At 38.1% G+C, this 13,719-nt stretch overlaps 1 protein-coding gene across 5 annotated transcripts in view; it reads right to left on the minus strand.

The window, feature by feature from the left end:
- The window catches only part of TTC27 (tetratricopeptide repeat domain 27), a 171,396-nt gene that overhangs the window by 140,090 nt on the left and 17,587 nt on the right, over window positions 1–13,719 (minus strand). The gene's annotated exons all lie outside the window — the stretch shown is intronic.

Here is a 13,719-nt window from a genome sequence, read left to right on the forward strand (position 1 = left end):
TCTAAGTTATTTCTCTAAATACCTGAGATGAAAAGACAGGAGGATAATAACCTAGTAACATAGTATTTAAAATAAAATGATTGTCAAAATGAATTATATATAACAAAGGGGCTGGTTGACATCCAGCAAGTTGCAGGGGGGTGTCAAACAGGTCACCTCATCCATCCCTCTACAATAACCCTGACAAACTATCCCTCACAAATGTTTCTGTAATGGGTTAGTCAGCATTTCACAAAGCAGTCCACAAGAATAAATGCATAGGGGCCAGCCCGGTGGCACAAGCAGTTAAGTGGGCAAGCTCTGCTGCGGCGGCCCGGGGTTCACCGGTTTGGATCTCCTTGCCGGTTCACATCCCGGGTGCGCACCGACGCACCACTTGTCAAGTCGTGCTGTGGTGGCGTCCCATAATAAAGTGGAGGAAGATGGGCACAGATGTTAGCCCAGGGCCAGTCTTCCTCAGCAAAAAGAGGAGGATTGGCAGATGTTAGCTCAGGGCCGATCTTCCTCAAAAAAAAAAAAAAAGAAAAGAATAAATGCATGAAGAACGAATAGAAAAGGCACTTCCAACGTCCAAAGACTAAGAATCAGTTTTCTATCATCCAAGCTGAAAGGGAAGTGATATTACTGAATGCCTACACTGCCTAGCGCTAGGTATTTTACATGTTGTGTTACTTAATTCTCACAATGATGTCTTTGAGGTTGACATTATCCCCAATTAATTCACTAGAAAATAGAACTTAGACAGCTTACTGACTAGTCACCTCAGTTGTTAAGTGGGGAAGCCAGGATTTGAATCCCAGCTTGTTGGAAAAACGGTGGAGAGAGTTGGCAGAGGAAGGACTAAGGTCAAAGATGTAGAGGTGATGTCACAAAACCCAATCTACCTTATCACCTAGGAATCTGGCAAAAACACTTATAGCTAAGAAATAGACATCCTTTGTCTTGCTATGAACTGAAATTAAAATGAGTTTGAAAAAGAAAAATAGTGTTTTTCTATATACTGCCAGCCCTTTAAAGAGATTCTCTAGACTCAAATAAAGAGAATAAGTCAAGATGTACATGTCTTACTTTAAAAGGCAGACAGGCACCCAAACATGAACTTCTCACAGTGAAAAGCTTTCAGTAGATTTCTCCATGCAAACTAAACTCATGAAAAGCTGGATATGACGATACTCAGTGTTCTTAGTGAGAGCTTTTTCTTTTTTAACTTTCTTTCTCTTTTGTCTGCCCATTATTCCTGAGTGTCTAGCCATTACTCTCAGAAATATAATAACCTTCTACGATCTTAGCACAATTCACAAGTGACACAATTTTGCTTGGTTGTCAATAGCAACAAAGTCATCTTCCCTAAAGGTTCTGGATGCAAACATGTATCAACGGATGTGAAGCTTGGCCAAGGTTTTTAAAAATCCTCTCTCAAATATCACAGAAAGGCCATTTCTGCATTTAAGTAGACTTGTTATGTTGTGATAACTCGTATAGGTCTAGGGAAGATGATCAAATTTAAACTGTTCTAATAACACATAAATAAGTCACATAAATGCCCAAAGCTGGCTGGCTGTACCTATCTTCCCTCCTACCTACTTACCTACCTATCTATATATATGTATGTATGTGTGTGTATATATATATATGTCTAATTGGCTTTGATCTCGTACATCTGTGCTTTATCTGCATCTCATGTGTTCAGGGGTGAAAGATTATTAGACAAATAAAGTAGGGGGACAGATCTTGATTTTTTTAAGAACTAGCTTACTCTTTGGATTCCAACAGCATGATCCATGACTCTCCCAATAAAAACACGTTTAAAAAGCTGGATTAAAATTTTTAATATATTTTTATGTTAATGATTGTGCTGGGAACAAAATAAGAAATCCTCAGAGGAAAAAAACTAAATGAAAACAGCAATTTCAGGAATGCATGCACTGAAGCCCTATTCTGCCCTGAAGCCATCTACCAAACCCAAGGGACCTGAGGATTCCAATTTGATGGCTGCAAGAAGCACCAAAGACAAAAGATAAGACCTGGAGCCACCCAAAGTAGGCAATCTAGCAGGAGATCTCCATTTAAAGCTGAGACCCAAAAAACCGCATCATCACTGAAAGGTTAAAAAGGACGTAAGTCTGCCCTGCAGAAGTCAGCAAGAACAATGGTAGTGGGCAAAGGAGAAAAAATTTATCCCAAGAATTCATAACCATAAGCCAGCCTTCACATAGATCTGTACATCAAATTCAGGCTATCTACGTAGTCCAAAAAAACCCTCAACCCAGGAATGTAGCTCCCCAGAGAAGTGGCAGAAACAAAGACAAATCCTCTTCTGAAGGAATGCAACTTCAATCAGGAATCAAATTGAGGATTCCCACAGATAAATTTCCAAGGAACATGAGCTCATAGCAAAAAAAAAAAAAAAAAGAACACAGAAAATATGATACTAGTACCTGAAAGTTAGCAAAAACAACAAAAGGCAGAAACAGACTCTCAAGGCCTTCAGAGGCTGAAATGACCAGATACAGTAAGATGGGGTTCAAGGCAGGCCACCCCAAGATGTGCCACTCTGGTATACGGATTATTTCAAGCCGAAGACAATAAAGGCTCAGAAGACTCAGAAACTTTGACTTCCCCACCCTACTAACTGACTAAAAGAATTTAAGAGAGAAGGCATGTTCCCAGGACAGGCCATCACCATAGGTAACTCTGAATATGGATAGACTGGGAGCGTCCTTGCTAAGCCCATTCTTATTAAAGCTCTGAAAACCAAATAAAGGTAGAAGTTATCCTTTGTAAGAAACATTTACATTTACAAGGGAAATCTCCATTTGCAAAGGTATCTCCCTCTCTGTACCAGGAAGAAGGAGGGATGACCTTATCTCTAGAAACTCTTATCAGTGTGGAAGGCAAGGACTTAAATCTGCATATTAACCTTACTCTTGTTTACTGTGCTTTTCTGGTAATCTCCCATAGCTGACTCCCCCCACCTGCAATATCGTCCTTTGTCTTTAGCTGAAGATAGTATTTAAGATGAGAACCTCTGCCATTTTGTCAAGTTACCCAGTTTTTTTCCTGGGTCTCTCACATGTACACATGTTATAAAGCTTTGTTTGATTTTCTCAGTCTCATGTTAATTTAACTTGTAGCCCAGCCAGAAAGGACCCAGAGTGGGTAAAGGATAGCCTTCCTCCCCTACAAGTATATGAAATGTTTAATAGGTTTCAAGAAATAAAAGGCTAAAAAATATGAACAAGAAACTTTAGAAATCAACCAGGCAAATTGGAAAAGGAACCACAAAAAGTTTAGAAACGTTTTAAAAATTAAAATCAAAAATTAAATGGACAGACCAGAGAACTAGAAGATCTAAATATAATTATGCAGAATGCAACATAGGGAAACAAAAAGAAAATTTTAAAAATTAAAGAATGTTGAGGATGCAGGTGAGAAGTTCTAACATAACTGAAGATCTGGGAGAAAAGAAACAATGAAGAAGCCACAATATTTGAAGAGATAATGGCTAAGAATTTTCCAGAAATGTGGAAAGACACTAAATCTCAGAATCAAAAAGCCCATTAAATCCCTAGTAAGATAAACAGAAAGAAATTCATAACTAGTCCAGTCATAATCAAACTAAAGAACATCAAATACAAAGAGAAGATCTTGAGAACAGCAAAGGAAAAAGGCAGACTACCCACAGAGGCAGAGTAACTGAACCAATGACTAATTTCTCAACACTAACAGTGGAAACAAACAAACAAAAAATAGAATATCTCATGGTGCTGAGAAAAGATAACTACGAACATAGAGTCCTTTAGCCAACAACTCAAGGGCGAAATAATGATATTTCCAAGTAAACAGAGAGTTCATCACCAAGATATACTTACTACAGTAGAGCAATTGCTAAATTACTTTATATAACTTTTAGTACACAAAAACATACCTTTTGAGTTTTACTTCACCCTACCTCCCCCAAATAGAGAGAAAAATGAGGAAACAATGCCCAGGAGAAAGCCAAGGACCACAACCTAACACTGCAGTTTCAAATTTCAAAAAACAGTACATCTTCAAAGTTTGGAAAGGAAGAAGGCTGAGTCTCTTTATAAACAAATTTTAAGGAGAGTTAGGCTTTCATCTATTTTTAAAGCTTTTGATTTAGAGTAAAAGTTGAAAGCTGCTAGAACTATCTGCTTCAGCAGAAAAACTTTCCAATGTTAGTTAAGCTACTGATAAAGACATATAAAACTTGGAAGAGTAAAGAGCAAAGAAAAGGGACTTGACCAGCACTCCACACAGTCAGGTCAAGAACTAAGCTGTGTGTTCCATGAGGCCAGGGCCAAGGGAGCAGCCTACATGGTTGAGGTTGGAATCACAGAGACAGTCTACATGGCTGAAAGATTCATGACATACAGGAAGATTGCACAAGTACATATATTGAGGTTAATGGGAGCCTAGTTTTTCACTGTTACAAGAAGGGAGTTACAAATTTGGAAGAAGAAGACTAGAATAAACTCTGTGATATTGGATTGGAATTGGAGATGATGTAAATTCATAACTTTTTAATACAGAGATAAATATAGAAATAGATACAGATGTACATATGTATGTACATATACACATACACATACTTTCTAGCTATGTCTGTTGTAAGGCTTTAAAAGAAACCAGAGCTCCTTGGAGAAAGTATTGATTCCAGGGCTGGAGCAAGAAAATACAAAATGAAGCTAACACATCTTCTTGTGCCAGAAAATAAAGAAGTGCTCAAAGATACGTCAGAAGGGCACAGAAGCCAGTTTGAACAAGCTCCCACTGGCCAAATCTGGGAAATCTGAGTATCAAAATAATGACAGTAACAAACTACTATAATCTATTTAATGAATTAGAAATCCATGAGTCCATACTAATATCAATATATAAATGCATATATTCAAAGTTTGGTGAGGAATAGGAGACTTACATGGTCTCTAAGCACCTCACTATAAAACACTAATTAATTTTAAAGAGTAATAGTCAAAAACTGGAAGCAAGCCAAATTTCCATCCACAAACTGTGGTATTTCCATATAATGGAACACTGCTCAGCAATTAAAAGGAATGACCTATCATTTAATCTCACAATATGGATGAGTCAAAATAATTATGTTGACTTGAAAGAAGCCAGGCAAAAAAGGAGTAGACTGTACGGATCCATTTTCGTACAATTCTAGGAAATGCAAACTAACATATAGCGATGGAAAGAAGATCAGTGGTTGCCTGGGGAACCACTGGGGAAAAGGCTGGGGAAAGATCAGGAAAGGTGAGAGGAAGGGATTCCCAACGAGCACAAGGAAGCTTTTGGAGGCAATGAATATGTTCATTACCTCAACTGTGGTGATGGTTTCATGGGTGTAGACATATGTCCAAACTTTGCAAATGGTACACTTTAAGGATATCTAGTCTATTGTCAATTATATCTTAATGAAGCTGTTTAAAAAAATTTTTTTTAAGTTTTTGTACTGTCCTTACAACTTTCTAGAAGTGTTTAGACTGTTTCAATTTTTTTTAATCCCAAACTATTAGCAATTAAAGAAAAATAAAGAACATATCTTGCCTTTCCTGCCTGAACAATATTCTAGGGTTATCAAATAGTCTGGTTGATGAGGACAAATTCTCCTTTACAAAAGAATTCTAGGGGCGGGGGAGTGGGGGGAGCCAGCCTGGTGGCGCAAGCAGTTAAGTGCACACACTCCGCTGCGGCGGCCCGGGGTTTGCCAGTTTGGATCCCGGGCACGCACCGATGCACCGCTTGTTAAGCCATGCTGTGGCGGCGTCCCATATAAAGTAGAGGAAGATGGGCACAGATGTCAGCCCAGGGCCAGTCTCCCTCAGCAAAAAAGAGGAGGATTGGCATCAGATGTTAGCTCAGGGCTGGTCTTCCTCACACACAAAAAAAAAGAATTCTAGGGGGAGAAAGTAGAAGGAATGATTGAATTACAAAACTACTAGGTAAGATTAATAGAAAGACTGACATTTCTTGGCCAAATGAAGCCTGATGTCCTAAGTGAAATGCCAATCAAATGGAAACTTCATAAAATCCTCAATGGCTGGATGGAGGGTATCCATCATAAGCCATGAAGACCAGCGAGGCACACAGCCTATCACGTCTAAATAGGAAAGTGCCAGCCAACTCCAACTCACTTCCCCTAAAAAAATCCTCTTCCCCTGACCTCCATACTTCTCAAGCTTCGTTTCCTACTGCTGCTCCTTCTGATTTTTCCATCCTTCTTCTTCCTCTTTCCCCTCCAACTATTTCCCTTTCTTCCACTCTATAACTTTTAATCAATATCTATTGAATTATCATATGTGCTTAGAACAGTGCTAGATCCTACAGCAAAGTTTAAGCCCTGCTCTCCTCTTAAAAGGAGTGGGGTGGTGGAAAGAGAAGAGCTAGGAAGAGAAGACATATAATCATTGTTCAATACAGCTAATTTGATTTGAAAATGTGTGGTACTGGCCATAAGTACCAAAGAAGGGAAATTCATAAGGATGGAATAGTTGAACAAACCTTGTTGGAAAGGCTGGGCCTTAAAAGATGGGTAGAATTTGGCTACAGCTTCACCTCCAGACTGTAAGGTTCACATAAGAACAACTGTGACCACATTGTATCTTGTTCACTGCTGTATGCCTAGCACCTATCATAGTTGATGTTCAATAAACACCCTTGGAGTGAGTAAATATTTAAAAACTCTGTGATGGCTATCACCAACAAGATGGAAATCCAATGTTCTAGTGATCTAGCTCCTATCTACCTGCTCAACCTCATCACCTGACACACAGCCCCTCACACTCCACTCCAGCCATTCCAAACTAGTGGAATTCCCAAACAGACAAAGATATTTCAAGTCTCTGTGCCTCTTTGTACATATTATACACCCTTTCCAACTTCACCTAACAAATTCTTACTCATTCTTCAAGAGTCAGTTCAAGCATCAGCCACTTTGTGAAGCCTTCTCAGATCTCTCAAGTTTAGACTAATCACATCCTTTCCTTCATTCTTTCCTTTTTTATGCCCTTTTTTTCTATTTGTATTTTAGCCACTATCCCACTGAGTTCACTGATATCCCTAGCACCTAGCACAGTGACTGGAACACAGCAAGCACTCAAAAAAACTTTTTTATTAAATATCAAATTGGGCAGGAAATAGAAAGCAAAGATAAAACAAGGAATAATTAAAGCAAAGATAAAACAAGGAATAATTAAAGATTTTCCTAATCAAAAAAAAATGACATGGGCCAGCCCCGTGGCTTAGCAGTTAGGTGCGCGTGCTCCGCTGCTGGTGGCCCGGGTTCCGATCCCGGGCGCGCACAGACGCACCACTTCTCCGGCCATGCTGAGGCCGCTTCCCACATACAGCAACTAGAAGGATGTGCAACTATGACATACAGCTATCTACTGGGGCTTTGGGGTTGGGGGGAAGGAGGAGGATTGGCAATAGACGTTAGCTCAGAGCCGGTCTTGCTCAGCAAAAAGAGGAGGATTAGCACGGATGTTAGCTCAGGGCTGATCTTCCTCACAAAAAAAAAAAAAAATGACATGATGAAATTGATATTTAGAAAAACCAATCCAGTACTGACATACAGGGAGAAGGAACAAAGGCCAAGAAAGAGCCTACAAGTCAGGTGCGACCCTTTGGACATGAAGTAATAATGATAGCAGCCTTAAGTAACTGGAGGGCTGGCCATGCAGAAGGAAGATTAGACCTATCCTGTCATTCTCTGTTGCTCAACAGCAGTGCTCGCCAATAAAACTTTCTGTGATGAGGTAAACATTCTATATTTGCACTGTCCAAAATGGTAGCCATTAGCTACACCTGGCTTCTGAGCACTTGAAATGTGGCTGGTGAAACTGAAGAACTGAAGTTTTAATTTCATTTATTTTACTTTAAATTTAAATAGTCACATGTGGCTAGTGGCTACTATTTTGGAAAGCACAGCTCTAGCTAGCAGTTCTAAGTGACAGAAAGCAGATATTTTTAATTAATAAAAGAAAGCATTTTGTAGCAATTATAGGTCCTAACAAAGGAATGGGGTCCCTCTCAAAGTCATCTCGGAAAGTGCCCAAGGAAAGAGGAGATAACGTTTTGGACACAATCTTCCAATAGATTCCAGCATTAAGGATGGATGGGAAGCTGGCCTACCAAGAATCACATTATTTTACATCTGGAAAGGATGCAAAGATCATTTTTGCATGGAAGGAAACCTTGGTTTGGAAGTCTAAGTTGCCTGAGGTCACATAGGGAGTCAATAACAGAGCGGGAACTAAAAGCCAGATCTTAAAATGGGTTGTTCTGTTAATTGTCTTGATTGTGATAATTTCAAGGGTGTATACATATGTAAAATGTCATCCATTGTACACTTTAAATGTCTTATTGTAAGTTAATTATACTTCAAAAAACTGTTTAAAAAAAAAAGCACACTATATCCACTACTATACCATCCTATGTCAACTCTTCAGCTCTATCTCATAAGACTTATTGTGAGGATAAACTAAATATATTTAAAGACTTAGAACAGTGCTTGGTATGCAGTAAGCACTATAGAAATGTAAACTGCATTATCATTATTAGATACTAGAATTCTGCCCTACTGACCAGTTTGGAGAAATGTAATGGGAAGAAGAGCAAGCAGGATTTGGAGTAAGAAACTCCAGATCACACTTCCGGTTCTTGGGCAATCTCTGAGCGTCACTTCTTTGTAAAATGAATTGTTTCATGGACAAGATAATCTCTAAAGGGGCTTTCCAAACTAAAGATTTTAGACATGGACTAGGATAAGAGTTGTAGGAATGGAAAAGAAGGATGGATTTGGGACCCCTTAGGGAAGAATTGATAAGATTTAAGAACTGGCTAGATATGCAAAATGATGGAAAACAATGAGTCAACTAGGAACACAAAGTTTTGAGTTTTGGATGACTCAAGGTTTAAATAAAAAGAGAAGCATATTGACCCAATGGACATATATTTATTATTTTAATAAATAAGTAGGTTCTCCATGGAAATGAATATTCAAGACCGTCTGGATCAAAATGTCAACCAGGATATTTAAAACACATGCTAAAACCAAAATCTCTTCTCATGAGATTATTTTAATGTTATGTTAGAATGAAATCTCTATGGTTAATTATAATTAGATAATCATATTTTAGTACATTTAATAACATTCATTCCAAAGTATCAAATTTATAAAAAAAAAAACAATGCATACATCAGTCACCAAGAGACTAATCTTTTGAACAACTCTTTCGATATGGAAACAATCTAACCCTAGAGTCACACAGCTGCCTATAGATGTCACAGTGGAACTCTTGGACAAAGCATTTTAACCTGTTTTCTCTTAGACAGTGACTTCTCCATTGGCTCATCTTCAAATAGGTACACCACAATATTACATCCCACGCACTCTATGGAAGGCATTTGCAGTATCAGATCCTACAATAAGTGGTTGTGTGCCCTTAAGCAATCTTTAGAGAATCATGGTTTCATTAGTGTGACACCCAAAAGAGTGCCTTAGATGGTGTTGAGGAAGATAATTTTTGAGATTCTAATTTACTCCTTTCATAGATGTGATCAGCCCAGCAAAGTTATGCTGACAGTCTGATGGGCTCTAATCCACTACACTGTACTGATGTAACACTCCTGGACAAAAATATAAAGATCACAGTTGTTCATAAAATCCCTGCCATGTTTCATAGACTGAAAAAAAAATCCTGCCTTTCTGATGATCCTTCAAGGGCAACATTTCAAATATAATATTCTTCTCTGGATACTGAACAGTATTTCAGTTATAACTGACTGCTTGGTCAACGTTTGGGTCAAATCCCAGAACAAAATATTTTTTAACATAAAATTGTTTATGAAATGTTGCAGTTTAAGACTATCTGCAGACCTATTTAGACATAGCCAAAATGGACCAATTTATAACTAGATAAAATGAAAAATGTCATTGATTAGCCTAGAACAGCAACACAAAAAATTCTTAGTTGCAAGGCAAAGCAAATGATATACTGAAATACACTGCAGGAAAGAAGTGAGACCACTTGGGGAATGAGTCACTTAGAGTCATATTTTCCAGATATCTTAGTTAACCCTTTCTGTTTGGGAACTTAATTTTACCTCTTAGAATACAATTCTTTCTAAAACATACCATATGGTTCCTAGCTTTTAAAATAGCACATAAGGAAGGTATTTTTTTCTTTTCTTAATAATTAAGGGTCATCGTTATGAACATTAGTAACAGAGATGTGGTAAAGATATACATATATGTAGATGATATAATACGGGATAAAGAGAAGAAACGTGACTTTTCCTATAGCAACTGTATCAAATCTGATTTCCTCAAAAAAAAAAAAAAGACCTCCCAGTAACACCTTTTTTGTTCATTTACCAATTTTCTGTAAAAGTATAATGAAGCATAGGAAACTGTATGATTTCCTACGCAGTATTGTAATAACATTTTTCCAAATTAAATAGTGGCTGAATCCTGATGCCATCTTCTTCCAAATGCTTTCACTATCCTCTGGAAAAATCAACTTTTTTTCCCATTACTATGAGTGACATTCAACTCATCCCTGGCTTTCAAAACTTTACCCAATTTCATGAACTAGAAGCTTATCCCCACTCTTCTTTCTCCCTTGTACTAAGTTTATTTATGGAGTGTATCTCAATTCATTTCAAAAATATGCAATGGTATAAATGGGGAAAGACTTAGTCTATACATTTTTCATTTTACTAATAATAGAAAGAGGACAATGATGTCTGCTAAACTGGGCATCAGGTCTTAATTTTCTCCAAGTCCCACTTCATATTTCATTTTGAAGAGAACTACGTACCTAGGCAACACTATTATGAAAAGATTCACAGTCCCATACGGTATCCAGGTAGGATCAATTTTCTCATAACTTCTATAATATTTCACTTTTTAAAAAACTCTCATACAGATGTTAACTCAGAAAAGAACTGCTACTAAGATGGAGGACAAATAGAAGGGGTTCTACAACTTCTCCCCTAAAAAGTGCATGTAGAAAGGGCTCAGTAAATATTAGCTATCACTATTCAACTAATACATACTAAATATTTACTATTTCCTAGGCACTATGTTTCCATGTTGTCTTGTTTCTATGCTAAGCAGAAACAAGTAAAAAAGTCAGCCCTCAAGAAGCTCACAACCTAGAGAGCTGCTTACAGTCTTGTGAAAATATAGATGGTTTAATAGGCTAAATTTGCACAAAAATCTTTTGTAATCCAAAAGCATTAAACCAAAGACTTTTGCAGGAAAAAGGGATAGACTGTTTTTCAGTTCTGCTACTTAAGAAATACCATTGTATAGGAAAGTAAACTCCTTATATTTAATAAAACAACTAATCTGCTATCATACGTCAGGTTTAAATCCCATGGCAGAGTAATTTTTTTTTTTTTGGTGAGGAAGATTGGCCCTGAGCTAACATCTGTTGCCAATCTTCCTCTTTTTTTGCTTGAGAAAGACTGTCCCCGAACTGACATCCGTGCTTGAGGAAGATTGTTCCCAAGCTAACATCCATGCCAGTCTTCCATTTTGCATGTAGGATGCCGCCACAGCATGGCTTGATCAGTGATGTGCAGGTCCGTGCCTAGGATCCGAACCCACGAACCCCAGGCCACCGAAGCGCAGTGTGCAAACTTAACCACTATGCCACAGGGCCGGCCCCTAAATATTTTTTTTATATATACAAAGTTCAGCCTAAAATGCCCTTGCTTGTTCCACAGCCTTATACTATCTAAAATCCTGAAAGGATATATATTGTCTAAGTTCTGGTATAAACAACATAAATGAATCAATTATTATACTGATTGAATAATATTTTCCTTTCTCTTTTTGAATCATTTACAGATGTTCATTTTATATAAGATTAGCATATGCTTATGTATTTCTGTTCTGGAACAAAATAAAAATTGAGAAATTAGTTTCAACCGATCACCTAGCTTGGTAATATTTATTACTGCACAAACTATTGTTCTTCTAGCGTATTCTGACCTAGCTTGGTATCCAAGATTTTCCCTCTTTTTCAAAGTGTTTCCCTAGGAAACATGAGGAGCATCTGCAACAAAAGCAGTAGGAGGCATTTACATGTGTGGTTTATAATTATTTGGTAAATTTTACATTCATATTATAGCTACTTTTCTATAGGTACATTATATATTACAATAAAAAATAATGAAACAAAATGTAAAAATACCTACCCACTGTCATCTTCAGTAAAATGCATTTTCTACCCAATGTTAAAAACAAAAACAAAGCTTTGGGGCCAGCCCAGTGGTGTAGTGGTTAAGTTTGCATGCTCTGCTTCGGTGGCCGGGGGTTCCGGGCTTCAGATCCCAGGCACAGACCTACACACCATTCATCAAGCCATGCTGTGGAGGTTTCCCACATACAAAACAGAAGAAGACTGGCACAGATGTTAGCCCAGGGACAATCTTCCTCACCAAAAAAGAAAAAACCCAAAGCCTTTCTTCATGTACTCAGTAGAATACTGAGTACTGACAGAATTCCCTATTCTGTGTGTAATTTGGCACAATTTACTCCAGCTCAAGTTAGTTAGGGATTTTTTTTCAAATAAAGGGAGTTTAGATTTGTTTCCACTGAGGCTTCTTAGATTAAAGAACAGAGAAAATATTAAAATACCTTTAAGTAATTTGTGATAAAATCATGGTGACCTACAAAGAACAAATCACTCTTTCTAAAAAGGTAATATAAATGATAGTGATTGCCTTTTTTAAAAATTAAAAGATGAAATGAAATTCTATAATCTGACACCCTACTAACTTGTGATATTCCACATCCAGAAGAAAAGGAAACAACCTCAAACAAAAAGTTACTATTACTTGTCAAAGAATAAACTAAAAAGGAATGTCTCAGCCAAGAAATTAGAATGGAGCTACATGCCCATATGTCTTGACATGAGTGCAGCCATGTTTGGCCGCTCCATTGACCTACAGCCACCAGCACAAAAAGAAATACAAAGCTGCTTTCTGCATGGTAGGAACTGGCCCTTCTCTCACGGAGGGAGTTGCAAGTTGTAACATTTCAAGGTTCTTGGAGCGTCGTAGCACGGGATGGACTGGCCATCTGTGCCGGGCTGGGACGATAACCAAAGAGAACAATGCACGTACACAACTACTGGGCTGGGACGTTAGCCAGGGGGCTCAGTGCACGTACGCCACTGATAACCATTTTGTGCATGGGAACACTAAATGCTTGCTCTGCAAACTCTGTAATTGCTTACTCTGAAAATTACTGATGGTATAAAAACTGCTGGAAACTGAGCCCTGGTGAGAGTTCCACCTGTGGAAGGGACATCTTGCCCAGGACGTGTGATCCTTGCCCAACCGCGTCGATTGACAGAGCTCTCCCGGCAGTGGGGCGTGGATGTTGTGAGTAACTGATTTGATGTGAAGTAATTGATTTGATATGAAGTAATTGATTTGATGTGTTCTCTTTTTGGTTAACCTGGTGTTTCTCTTTTTGGTTGATTTGTGTCATTTCTCTTCAGCCGACGTGGGTGTTTTCCCTTTCCAGTCGGGCTGATGTTTTTTCCCTCTTAATATTTGACCTATTTGGATCTGTTTGCAGACTGTCACCTTTACTATCCTCTATATAATAAAATATACCTTCAGTCCATTTGTTTGGAGTGGAAAGTGTCTTTTACGTCTCCGATCGAATCC

The sequence above is a fragment of the Diceros bicornis genome, chromosome 12 (assembly GCF_020826845.1).
Source record: "Diceros bicornis minor isolate mBicDic1 chromosome 12, mDicBic1.mat.cur, whole genome shotgun sequence".
NCBI classification, from domain to species: Eukaryota; Metazoa; Chordata; class Mammalia; order Perissodactyla; family Rhinocerotidae; genus Diceros; species Diceros bicornis.